The 12,730-nt window shown below is 41.2% G+C and overlaps 1 protein-coding gene across 5 annotated transcripts in view; it reads right to left on the bottom strand.

Moving 5' to 3' along the window:
* The window catches only part of ark2n (arkadia (rnf111) N-terminal like PKA signaling regulator 2n), a 103,630-nt gene extending 102,392 nt beyond the window's left edge, over nucleotides 1-1,238 (bottom strand). For 4 of the 5 annotated variants that reach the window (XM_063046982.1, XM_063046984.1, XM_063046987.1 and 1 more), the window contains exon 1: nucleotides 722-1,196. The gene's annotated coding sequence lies outside the window, so the exon portion shown is untranslated. Of the gene's footprint in view, nucleotides 1-721 lie in introns of all 5 variants that reach the window. The other variant, XM_063046988.1, reaches the window with a different exon arrangement.
* Nucleotides 1,239-12,730: the final 11,492 nt, after the last annotated feature.

A 12,730-nucleotide genomic window follows, 5' to 3' on the forward strand; every position in this document is an offset into this window, starting at 1 on the left:
AAATAAAACTTGTGACTTGCAGAGTCCTTCAAAATGGATCATGAAGTCAGTTAATGTGAGTGAGGTTATTCACGCTCTATGCCTAGCACAAGTTTTTTTTAATCAAATCCTTACTATTCCTTGACATCGGAGTTTTCTCAGTCTTGCTCTTCTTGTGCTTTACCCGTAGGGAAACATGTTGGCCCCAATCTTTCAGTTTCATTTTTAAAATACTCTACCTGTAGGATGTCGATTTACCCACAAGTATTTGCTATCAGATTACATGTCAGATCGCGTCGCATGACATTGAAATTATCTTTTCTCCTTTTCACGACCTTAATTTCCAAACCACCCGTACCCCTGCCTATAATTACCATGAAACCGTCCTACACACTTCCCTTCTCCAACTCCTCCCTTCCACATCATCTACACCCTTCTCTCTATTCTACCTTCCTTCACCTTTTCCGATTCTTCATCAACTCCCTTCCACAGGACCCACTTTCCTCCCCTTCTCCTGTTGCTCATTACCCCAGTCTCTTCCTTCTGTAAGACTCCTGCACCTCTGCTACCTCTCCGCCTTAGTGCATTTCCCCACTTGTCAATCTCCCCCACCCAACGTCATCTTCCTCGTTTTCATTCCGCCCTGCCCAGATCTTCCTCCACCCCAGTACAAACCCACCCGACTTACCCTCCTACTCACCATGCCCTTAACCCCTTTTCAGTCCCTCTCCCAATTTCTTACCGTCTCGACCTCTGTATCTGCGTCTCCCAAAACAAGCTCCCTCACTTCCGCTCCTGCGCACTGCGGAGTCACCGGCGTCTCGCGCGGCCGCTCATTACGGGGGGGAGGGCAGCCTTAGCACCGAACAGAAACCAAGTCCGGGTCCTCCCGAACCAACGCCGGCGCGGCTCTTTTTTTGATTCCGCACAAAGTCCCTTCACACACCCTCCAGCTGTACCTCCAAAATGGCGGAGAGCACAGCTTCGAATGAGCTTTGGCGGTCGAGCTTCCCCCACCCGTCTCTCGAACCTGCGGTTCAGTTCTCGGGTTCGCTCACGGGAGCCTGATGTCTGAGCAAAGTTTGTGTAGAGGAAACTAATGGACGGACCGGCAACATGGTTTTGGCTGGGACGCCGGCTCCACCGTGCACCGCTTCGGAGCTCCTCACAAAATGGCAGACGCCGCACCGGCTTCTCCGCTGGAAAGGTCAGCCGCCTATGAACCGGAATCGTTTAGTCAGTCGCCACGTTACCATGGTGACCGTCCAGCTCCGGCCTTTTCTACAGCAACTCCATTGCCACCATTTTAGGATAAGCTTTTTAATTAAAAATCTTTCACTGTAAGTATCTGAACTAAAAATAAGAATTGAGTTCTATCGTATTCTCATTAATTAATGGTCCAAAAGTGTCACCACCACAGGGAGAAGTATGAATTTATATTGCATTTAAAAATCATTATCTATACAAGGCGCAAATATGTATTGCGGGTAGAATTTAATGATGGGATAGCAATAATAGAAAGACCACAGGTGTTTCTAGGTTTGATGCCCCGTCAATGGACAGACATAAAATTGTATAACCCCATTTCAACTGCACATCTTAAAGTATTCACTCTTTAATATCCTCCTCAGACTTCTGCATTCTTCTGCAGTCATTTTTCATGCCCCAAGTAAAACTGATCAACCCCATAAACTTCACCAACACATCTCATTGGTACTGGAATAAATTATATGAACTACAAACATCCAAAATTTGGAAACACAAGAGGCAGCAAGATCTCAAATTAAAAATCAACAATAACATCCCCTCCTCAAATGCTGCAGTGTCAAGGCATTGTAATATGCACCTCGGCCCTACCTGATCATGGTCCTCTAATCTTATTTTGCCTGTGTTTGGCTCATATCCTTCCTACCCATGTATCTACCCAAAAATCTCTTTTAAGTGTCATTATTGTGCCTATCTCAACCACTTCCTCCGGCATTTCATTGCATATATATACCACCATCTATGTGAAGTTGCCCCTCAGGTCCCTTTTAAAATGTTTACCTCTCACTTTAAACCTATGCCCTCCAGTTTTTTTTTATTCCCATTCCCTGGGAAAAAGACTACGTGCAGTCACCCTATCTGTACCCTTCATGATTTTAAGTAACTCGTCAAAGGTCCCCCCTCAATCTCCTTTTTCCAAGGAACAAAGTCCTGTCCAAACTCTCTATAACTCAAGCCCTCTAAATCCTGGCAACATCCTCATAGATCTTCTCTGAACACTTTCTAAGTTAATGATGTCTTTCCTATAACAGGACAACCAAAACTGTACAGAATACTCCAAATACGATCTCAGCCACATCTTGGATAACTGCAACATAGCATCCTAGTTCCTAAACTCAATGCCTTGCCTATTGAAGGCCAGCATGTCAAGCACCTCTTCACTACCCTAGACTCCTGTGACGCTGCTTTTAGTGAACTATGTACTTGTGCTCCGAGATCCCTCCATTCCACAACACTCAGTGCCTAACCATTCACTGTACAAGACCTAATGAAAGGTCTTGACCCGAAACATTGACTGTTTATTCATTTCCATTGGTACTGCCTGTCCTGCCAAGTTCCTCCAGCATTCTGCACATGTTACTCTGGATTTCCAGCATCTGCAGAATTGCTTCTGTACAAGTCCATCCCGGGTTAGAGTCCCCAAAATGCAACAGTTCGCACTTATTCAAATCCAAAGACATTTGCGAATCTCAGAACACCTACAGTTAAAATTTAGAATTCAGAATTTACTTACAATCTTACATCTATCCCACAACATGAGAGAGTAAAAATCTTTGCATTATGACTCTGTTGCAATGTACAGAAAAGTGAATTTAAAAGTCTAATGGCTTGTAGAAAGAAGCTGTCCCGAAGCTGGTTGGTCGTTGCTTAATGCTGTGGTACCGTTTGCCAAATGGAAGCGGCTGAAACAGTTTATGGTTGACTTGACTGGTGTCCCCAATGACCTTCAAGCCTTCTTTCTGCACCTGCTGCTATAAATGTCCTCGATGGAGGGCAGTTCACATCCACGAATTCGCTGGGCTGTCTGTACCACTCTCTGCAGTGCCCAGCGATCAAGGTTGGTGCAGCTCATATACCAGGCAGCAATTTAGCCAGTCAGTATGATCTCAATGGTGCCCCTGTAGAAGGTCCTGAGGATTTGGGGGCCCAGTCCAAACTTTTTCAGTCACCTGAGGTGGAAGAGATGCTGTTGTGCTTTTTTTTTGCCACAAAGCCGGTGTGTACAGTCCAGGTGAGATCATTGATGATGTGTATACCAAGGAACTTGAAACTACTCACCCTCTCAACTGCAGTGCCATTGATGTTAATCGGGGTGAGCCTGTCTCAGTTCCTCCTGTAATCCACAATCAGCTCTTTGGTTTTTGGACAGAGGGAGGAGTTGTTATCCTGGCATTGCTGTGTCAGGGTGTTAACCTCTCCCCTGTAGGCTGTCTCGTCACTGCTAGAAATAAGGCCAATTAAAGTCGTGTCATCTGTGAATTTGATCAGCAGATTGGAGCTGTGTGTGACGGCACAGTCGTGGGTGTAAAGGGAGTAGAGGAGGGGTCTCAGGACACAACCCTGGGGGGCACCTGTGTTCAGGGGCAGAGGTGAGGGAGCCCATCCTTACCACCTCTCGGTGATCTAACTGCACAAGGTGGGTTGCAGGCCACGGTCGCTGAGCTTCCTGTCAAGGCTGGAGGGAATTATGGTGTTGAGTGCCGAACTGTACTCCAGGAACAGCATTTTAACATATACATCCCTCTTCTCCAGGTGAGTGAGGACCATGTGCAGTGCTGTGGCTATGGCAACATCAGTAGACTGGCTCTGTCAGTAGGCGAATTGTAGGGGGTCCAGTGTGAGTGGTAGCATGCTGCAGATGTAGTCTTTAACCAGCCTCTCAAAACATCTGCTTATAATTGAGGTGAGTGCAACAGGGCGCCAATCATTCAGGCATGCAATCTTGGTTTTCTTAGGTACAGGGACAAAGATGGACAATTTGAAACAGGAGGGCACTACACACTGGGAGAGGGAGAGATTAAAATCATTCGAGATCTTCTTGTAATTTTTGCTGCTGCCTGATCGACTATGATTGACTATGCTCCTGGGATTGTTATTTCTCTTTGTCCAAGACTTATGTAAATTATAGAGCTCTCATTCCAGGGATAACATTGCACCACCAAAAGAGGACCATATTCATGATAAGGTTTCAAACTTATTAGCATCAATGCTCAGATTCATGATGGTGTTACAAAATACTGTACAGTGCTGTATTATTCATTTACGCATTAATCCTGCTGACACCTGCAGTTCCTATTTCACACTGGAAAGAAATATCATAGGTGGTGATCTGTGGATCATGCTTCCTTTCTTTTTACTTCAAAATACCATAACTAACCCGAACAAATAGATAGATATGTATACACTTAATATTTTCCAGCTATTTGATAAGTTATAGCCATTAATTAGAAGCAACTAAGAGAAAACATTTCCAAAATTTACATCAACAGACAATCATGTTTTAGGAGATTGATTCTTCAACCTACATCTGGGTCAGGTAAAGTAACAAATACTAAGCACACTAATATGTCTAAAATAATTACTCAATTACAACAGTAGTTTCCTTTGCCTAACAGAGCATAGAAACAGACCCCTCAGCCCAACATGTCCATGCCAACCAGAATACCCCATCCAAGCTAGTCTGATTTGCCAGCATTCGGGCCTTAACCTTCTAAACCTTTTCGATCCATGTACCTATCTAACTGATGATGCAGTAACTTAAAGTACTCTCCACCCTACCATTTTACCATAATGTAATGTTTGTATTTTATCACTGTAGTTCATTGGGGAGAATATAATACAAAAACTTAATTATGAAGGAGAATGATTGATCTATTTATTACACTAGTTGATTGTTTAAGACTATTGGACAGTCAAACTATCAAAATTATTACTTTGTATTACACTTCCATCATAATCAAAGTTATTCGATTGTGGGTTCAGGCTATAAATTCTGACAAAGTTCAAAATAAGTGTATTATCAAAGTACATATATACCACCATATGCAACCTACAGATTCACTTTCTTGCGGGCAATCACAGTAAATACAAGAAACACAATAGAATCAATGAAATATCACACCCAACAAGACGGACAACAACCAATGTGCAAAAAAATACATTAAACTGTGCAAATGCAAAAACAAAAGACATGAGAAAAAAAAGAAATAAATAAGCAATAAATATCGAGAACATGAGATGAAGAGTCCTTGAAGGTGAGTCTGTTTGTTGTGGCAACAGTTCAGTGATTGGCTGAGTGAAGTTATCCCCTCTGTTTCAAGAGCCTGATGGTTGAGGGATAATAACTGTTCCCTAACCTGGTGAGCGGGTCCAGAGGTTCCTGTACCTCCTTCTGATGGCAGCAGTGAAAAGAGAACATGGCCTGGATGGTGGGGGTCCTTGAAGATGGATGCTGCTTTCCTGCAAAATCACTCAATATAGATGTGCTCAGTGGTGGGCAAAGCTTTACTCTTGATGGACTGGGCCTCCAGTTGCACAAAGAGGTACTGAGGCCCAGAACTTAAAGCTTATTGATTAATTTTGAGGAGTTGGTAGTATTGAATACTGAGCTGTAGTCAATGAAGAGCATCATGATGTATGCATCTTCGCTGTCTAATGTCAAGATTGAGTGAAAAGCCAATGAAATTACATCTGTTGTTGACCTGTTGTGATGGTAGGCAAACTGGAGTGGATTCAAGTTGCTTCTCAGGCAGGAGTTGATATGTTTTGTCACCAAGCTCCCAAAGCACTTCACCACTGTGGATGTAAGTGCTACTGGATAATAGTCATTGAGGCAAGTTACCCCATCCTTCTTAGGTACCGGCACAATTGAAGCCTGCTTGAAGCAGGTGAGTACCTCAGACTGCAAAGCAAGAGGTTTAAGATATCAGTGAACACTCCAGCCAGTGGATCAGCACAGGTGATTAGTACTCAGCCAGGTACCCTGTCTAGGCCAGATGCTTTCCATGGGTTCACCCTCCTGAAGGATGGTCACACATCAGCCTCAGAGACTGAAATCACAGAGTCTTCGGGGGCTGTGAAAGTTCATGAAGGTGCCTCAATGTTTTGATGGTCAAGACAGGCATAAAAGGCATTGAGTTCATCTGGGAGCGAAGCCTTGTTGTCACCGATTTCACTTGGTTTCACTTTGTAGGAAGTGATAGCACTCAAGCCCTGCCACAGCTGTCGAGCATCCTTCAGTGACTCAAGATTAGTGAGGAATTGCCACTTCACACAAGATGGATTTCGGAGATCGTACTGAGACCTCTTGTATTTAACATGATCACCTGATCTAAAAGCTACTGATCTGGCCCTCAGCGGATTACAGATCTCATGATTCATCCAAGGCTTCTGATGAGGGAAGACTGAATGATTTTGTGGGGACAGACTCGTCTACACCTGATTTCATAAAGTCCGTGACAGATCCTCTGATGAGTCCTCTGATACATCGCCCAGTGTACTGACTCAAAGCAATAATCATAGTTATTCTAAATTTAAAATCTTAAAAGTCATATCTAACATGCTAAGCCAGCTGACCTAAGCTAAGGCTAATTATAAAAGTCTCTAGAGTAGAGGAATAACAGATATTTCCCCCAATTTTTAGATAGCAATTGTTGGAGGATTATACATGAAATCAGAATCTGACTTGGTTGAGATCCTTTCTCCGTTTTAAAGATGAAAAACTATAACCTCTAAGGTTAGAGATGGAATCGGATGCACGTCAGCTCCAGCAGGGTTTGCAGGCCATTACTTCATACAAAGCGAAACCTAACATGAATGGCTGTGTGCTTCACTCCCGGATGAGCGAAGGGAAGATAAAACTACACCTGTGTGAATCCCTGCAGCATCTGGTGCTTCTGTGATTCCTGCCTCAGAACATCTTTCAAGAAGATGAACGCCTTGCGAGTTGTACCTGATAGGGCATTGAGAACGTGCCAACCAACTAGCTGGAGTATTCAAGGACAACTTCAATTTCTCACTGCTGCAGTTGGAGGTTCCCATTTGCTTCAAAAGGGTGACAATCATACCAGTGGCCAAGAAGAACAGGGTGAGCTGCTCAATGACTGTTGCCCAGTGGCACTCACATCTACTGTGATGAAGTGCTTTGAGAAGTTGGTCATGGCTGGAATTAATTCCTGCCTAAGCAAGGACTTGGACTCACTGCAATTTGTGTAACACCAGAATAGGTCTACAGCAGATCTGAACACGAGGAAATCTGCAGATGCTGGAAATTCAAGCAAGACGCACAAAATGTTGGTGGAATGCAGCAGGCCAGGCAGCATCTATAGGAAGAGGTACAGTCGACGTTTTGGGCCGAAACTCTTCATCGGACCCTGACAAAGGGTCTCGGCCCGAAACATCGACTGTACCTCTTCCTATAGATGCTGCCTGGCCTGCTGCGTTCACCAGCATTTTGTGTGTGTTGCTACAGCAGATCTCACTGGTTCTCCACTAAGCCTTGAATCACCTGGACAATAGTAATAGCTATACCAGTCTGCTGTTTATAGATTACTGCTCAGCATTCAACACAATCATGCCCTCAATACTAATCTACAAGCTCCAAAACGTGGACCTCTGTACCCTCTTCTGCAACTGGATCCTTGAATTCCTCTCCAGGAGACCACAATCTGTGCAGGTCAGAAATAACATCTCCTCCTCACTGACTATCAACACTGGAGCACCTTAAGGATGTGTGCATAGCCCACTGCTCTACTCTCTCTACACGCACAATTGTGTGGCTAGGCACAGCTCAAGCACCATCTATAGATTTTCCAGCAACACAACTATTGTTGGCAGAATTTCAGATGGTGGTGAAGAGGCGTACAGGAGTGAGATAGATCAGCTGGTTGAGTGGTGTCACAATAACAACCTTGCACTCAATGCCAGTAAGACCAAGGAATTGATTGTGGACTTCAGGAAGAAGTTGTTGAGGAAACACACACCAGTCCTCATCAAGGGATCATCAGTGGAAAGGGTGAGCAGTCTCTTTTTTTTTGTAATTTATTTTTTATTGAAGTTCATCATCAAACAAACATTTCCATAAGATGTATTTCAGATACTGTACATATATATCATATAACCATATTTGTCACAAATCTCTAGATAATATTTATCTGAGGTATACACATAGAAAGGAGAGGAAAGAAAGAACAGTCAGAAGAAGAAAACTATGTACAAAGTAGGGGGTGACCTTTTTTTTTACAACATATTCATTGACTTGTGAGAATAAAATCAGGCCTATGAGGTGTTATGTAGTTAAACCATTTTTCCCAGTATGAATCAAATTGTTCCAATTTATAATTAACAGATGCTGTTATCTTCTCCATTTTGTAAACGTCCATTGTAATTTCCATCCATACATTTAAAGTTGGGCTCTCCTGTGATAACCATTTCCTAGTAAGGGTCTTTTTATCAGCCACCGGCAGTATATTCATTAAATCACATATCTCTTTTCAACCATTCTTGAGGTATATACCCAAAATATACAATATTACTCTCTAAGGGTAAATATTTCACATTTAAACATGTCTTGTAGGGCATTATGTATCCCACTCCAATAGTCTTTGATAACAGGGTAATCCCAGAAAATATAATAATGGTTTGCATTTTGATTTCCACAGTTTCTCCAGCAAACAGGGAGGTTACTATCATAATGGGATTTCTGAGAGGGTGTAATAAAATATCTTATCAAGTTTTTCCACCCGAACTCCCTCCATTTCCGTGAACTGGTACACTTCCACTGATACCTCCATATTATTGTCCAGTCTTCCTCAGATATTATTATCCCTCCTTCCTTCTCCTATTTTGTTTTAATGTATGAAGTCGAATGTGTCTTAAGATTTGACAAACCCTTATACATGCTTGAAATGATTCTACTACCGTTGTCTGAATTATATGCTTTTCTAAATAGCTCTGTTAGACATGTACTTGCCTTGGTTGCATTTTTAACCGTCCTATTAACATACTGTCACATCTGTAAATACCAGTAAAAGTCTTGTTTTTCTAATGAGTGTTTCTCTTTGAGCATTTCAAAACTGAACAATGCTCCTTCTTTCATTATATTGCAAATAGCTTTTATTCCTTTTGCTGTCCAGTCCTTAAATCTAGCATCCAGTTTATTCGCCATAAAATCCGAGTCATATGCACACCATTTAAGAATTGCAATGTCTCTCTCTAGTTTATATTTTATAATAGTTTTCCATATCTTAAGAGTCCATTTCACCCACAGGTTATCAATATTATTTATGTGACTTGTAGGTTATCAGCCAAAATTGCCTGTATGGGGATGGAAAGTATCCTCTCCTCAATGTTTTTCCATTGAGCATCACAAGATGGGTTGCACCAGCATATCACAGCTCTCAACTGTGCTGCAAAATAATAATCTCTAAGAGAAGGTAGGCCCCATCCCCCCTTTTCCTTGGCTAATTGCAAAGTTTTGAGACGAACCCTGGGCCTTTTATCGTGCATATGTATCTTGATAGCATCTTGTTCCATTCATTGAATTGATTTTGGTTAACCTCTATTGGTAGGGTCTGGAAGAGATATAGTAGTCTGGGCAGTATATTTAATAGATTCAATCCTTGAACTGAGATCAAGAAAAGGAATTAGGTTCCATCTTGTTATATCTTCCTTAATTTTTTTATATATAGGCTGATAATTGCATTCTGATAATTTTGCCAAATCTTTTGGCATAATGATGCCCAAATATTTGACAGATTCTGTTTGCCATGCCCAAGGATATCTACTTTAAATTTCTCTTGGTGAGCTATAGTTATATGAAAGTAATTGGGTTTTATCTATGTTGATCTTGTATCCTGATAATTGGCCATATTGTTCAAAGGATTGCATCAGTTTAGGTAAAGAGTATGTTGGTTGCCCTCGACAGATCAAAATGTCATCCGCGTAACAGGCCAATTTACGCTCTGTCCCTTTAATAGTAATTCCCCTGATATCTTCGTTTTGTCTGATGTATTGAGCTAATGGTTCCAGATATAATGAGAAGAGTAGCGGTGGCCACGCACAACCCTGTCTCGTGCCCCTTTCTAGGGAAAAACTATTAGATAAACATACATTGATTTTAATCCCAGCAGTGGGATTGTCGTATAGTTTCTGTATAGTTTTAATAATTGTGTCATGTAGACCAAATCTATGTAAAACTCTGTAAAGAAAATTCCAATTCACCGAATCAAATGCCTTTTCAGTGTCCATGCTTATCACTATTGCTTCGATTTCATTTTTTTAATATGATCCATAATGTGAAGTGTCCTTCCTTCGTATATTGTCGTGTTTGGTGTTGTTGTATAAAACCTGTCTGATCATTATGTATCAGTGTGGGTAGAAACTCTTCTTTCTTTTTAAATCTTTTTACGTAGAAACTCTTCTAATCATTTGGCCATGATGGAGGTAAATATTCTATAATCCATATTAAGAACAGATACTGGTCTAAATGACCCACATTCCATTTTATCCTTGCCTCCTTTCGGTATAGCTGAGATTATCGCCTCCTTCCAGCTGGGTGGCATTTGCGCCTTTCTTAGAGCCCAGTTCAGTGTGGGGAGTAAAACAGGAACTAACTCACTTCTAAATTCTTTATACCACTCTGCCGTATATCCATCTGATCCTGGTGACTTGCTTAATTTAAGCCTACTAATTGCAGTTTTTAGTTCAGCTTTAGTTATGTCAGCAGTCATCATTCTATTTTGTTCTTTGCTTAAAGTGGGTAACTCTAAAGCAGGGGTCACCAACTTTTTTGCACCATGGACTATTTTAATATTGACAATATTCTTGCGGACCGGCCGACCGGGGGGGGGGGCGGTGTTCAAGTAGGGTTAAACTCACCACAACACGTCTTTTACAGTTAGGGTTGCCAACTTTCTCACTCCCAAATAAGGGACAAAAGTAGCAGTCAAATCCCGGGACACTTTACCGCAGGAAAGACTACCATGACCATGAAGCCTTGCGCGGGAACCTGTGTGCGCATGCGTGACGTGCACGTGCGCGTGCATGCCAATTTTTTTCCCCCATACATCGGTTTTGCCTTCATCTTCCCGACTACACTGTACATACGTTATTTCTACTTTATGTGGGCTGTGTATTTATCACATCATTCCTGCTCTTACTATATGTTAGTGTTACTTATTTTCAGTTTTGTGTGTTATTTGGTATGATTTGTTAGATTATTTTTTGGGTCTGGGAACACTCAAAAATTTTTCCCATATAAATTAATGGTAATTGCTTCTTCGCTTCACACCATTTCGGCACAAAAGGTTTCATAGGAACACTCTACCTTAGTGGGGGAAATGCGGGACAAACCAATTTAGCCCAGTATACGGGATGTCCTGGCAAATACGGGACAGTTGGCAACCCTATGTTCAAGTTCAACAGTGCGTGACAGGGAATGAGGAAAGGTGCAGCTGACTCGTATCGTTTCCTCACGGCCCAGTGGCACATGCTTTGCGGCCCGGTGGTTGGGGACTGCTGCTCTATCTAAAGAATTCAGGAAGGTGTCAATTTGTGTTATGCTTCCCCCTGGAACTTTGGAATATAGTGTTTTGTAAAACATTTCAAAAGCTTCTTGAATTTCACTTAGCTGATTTTTTATCACTTTTATTCTTAGAACCCTAATTCTATGAATTGTATTTTCTGTTTTTTTTTTCAGTTTCCACGACAGTATTTTCATTGATTTAGCTCCACTTTCATAGTGTCTCTGTTTCAGAAACATTAAAATTTTTCTTATTTCTTGTGTAGCCAAACTATTAATTTCATTCCTAATTTTTAAAATTTCCTCTAGTGTATTCTGTGCCAAACTCAACTTGTGTTTTTTTTCTAGTTCCTTCAGCTTATTTTGTAATTCTTTTAATGTTTTATTCCTTATTTTTTTCTTATATGAAGATATCGCTATAATTTTCCCTCTTAAGACAGCCTTCAGAGTATCCCATAGAATGGGAGGTGAAACCTCTCCATTATCATTGAATTCTAAGTAAAGACCAATTTCTTTTTTAATTTGTTCCTTAAAATAGGGATCATCGAATAAACTTGAATTTAGTTTCCAAATAGTTTCTTTGGTTTTAGATCAAAATCAACAGATAAATAAATAGGTGCATGGTCACTTACATCTACTGTCCCAATTCCACAGGTGATTATTTTGTCTTTAGCTTTTCCAAATGTTATGAAATAGTCTATTCTTGTATATACGGAATGGGGGGGGGGGCAGAATAATGAGTGTAATCCCTTCTGTTGGGGAAAAGGTCCCTCCATATATCAATTCGACCAACATCCTCAAAAAGAGTGTTAACTTTCTTATGTAAGGACTTTGTTTCATAAGTTTTTCTATTGAAAGAGTTTAACTTTGGTTGTAATTGTAAATTTAAGTCTCCCCCACATATCAAGAGACCTTCTGTTTCCATTACCATAATATTAGTAATTTTCTGGAAGAAACTAATATCACTTCCTGGGGGTGCGTATATATTCAAAAAAGTAACTGGATTTCCTTCTATATTCCCCCTTGCCAGAATATATCTACCCTCCTTATCTCCCATTTCAAATAATTCTTCAAAATTTAGCTTGCTTGAGATGAGAATAGCAACTCCTCTTCTATGTCCTGATTTATATGAGGAGAAAAACAAATTAGTGAAGCCCATTCTCTTTAATTTTCCTTGCTCATTAT

This window comes from Mobula hypostoma, chromosome 4 (assembly GCF_963921235.1).
Source record: "Mobula hypostoma chromosome 4, sMobHyp1.1, whole genome shotgun sequence".
Taxonomy (NCBI): Eukaryota; Metazoa; Chordata; class Chondrichthyes; order Myliobatiformes; family Myliobatidae; genus Mobula; species Mobula hypostoma.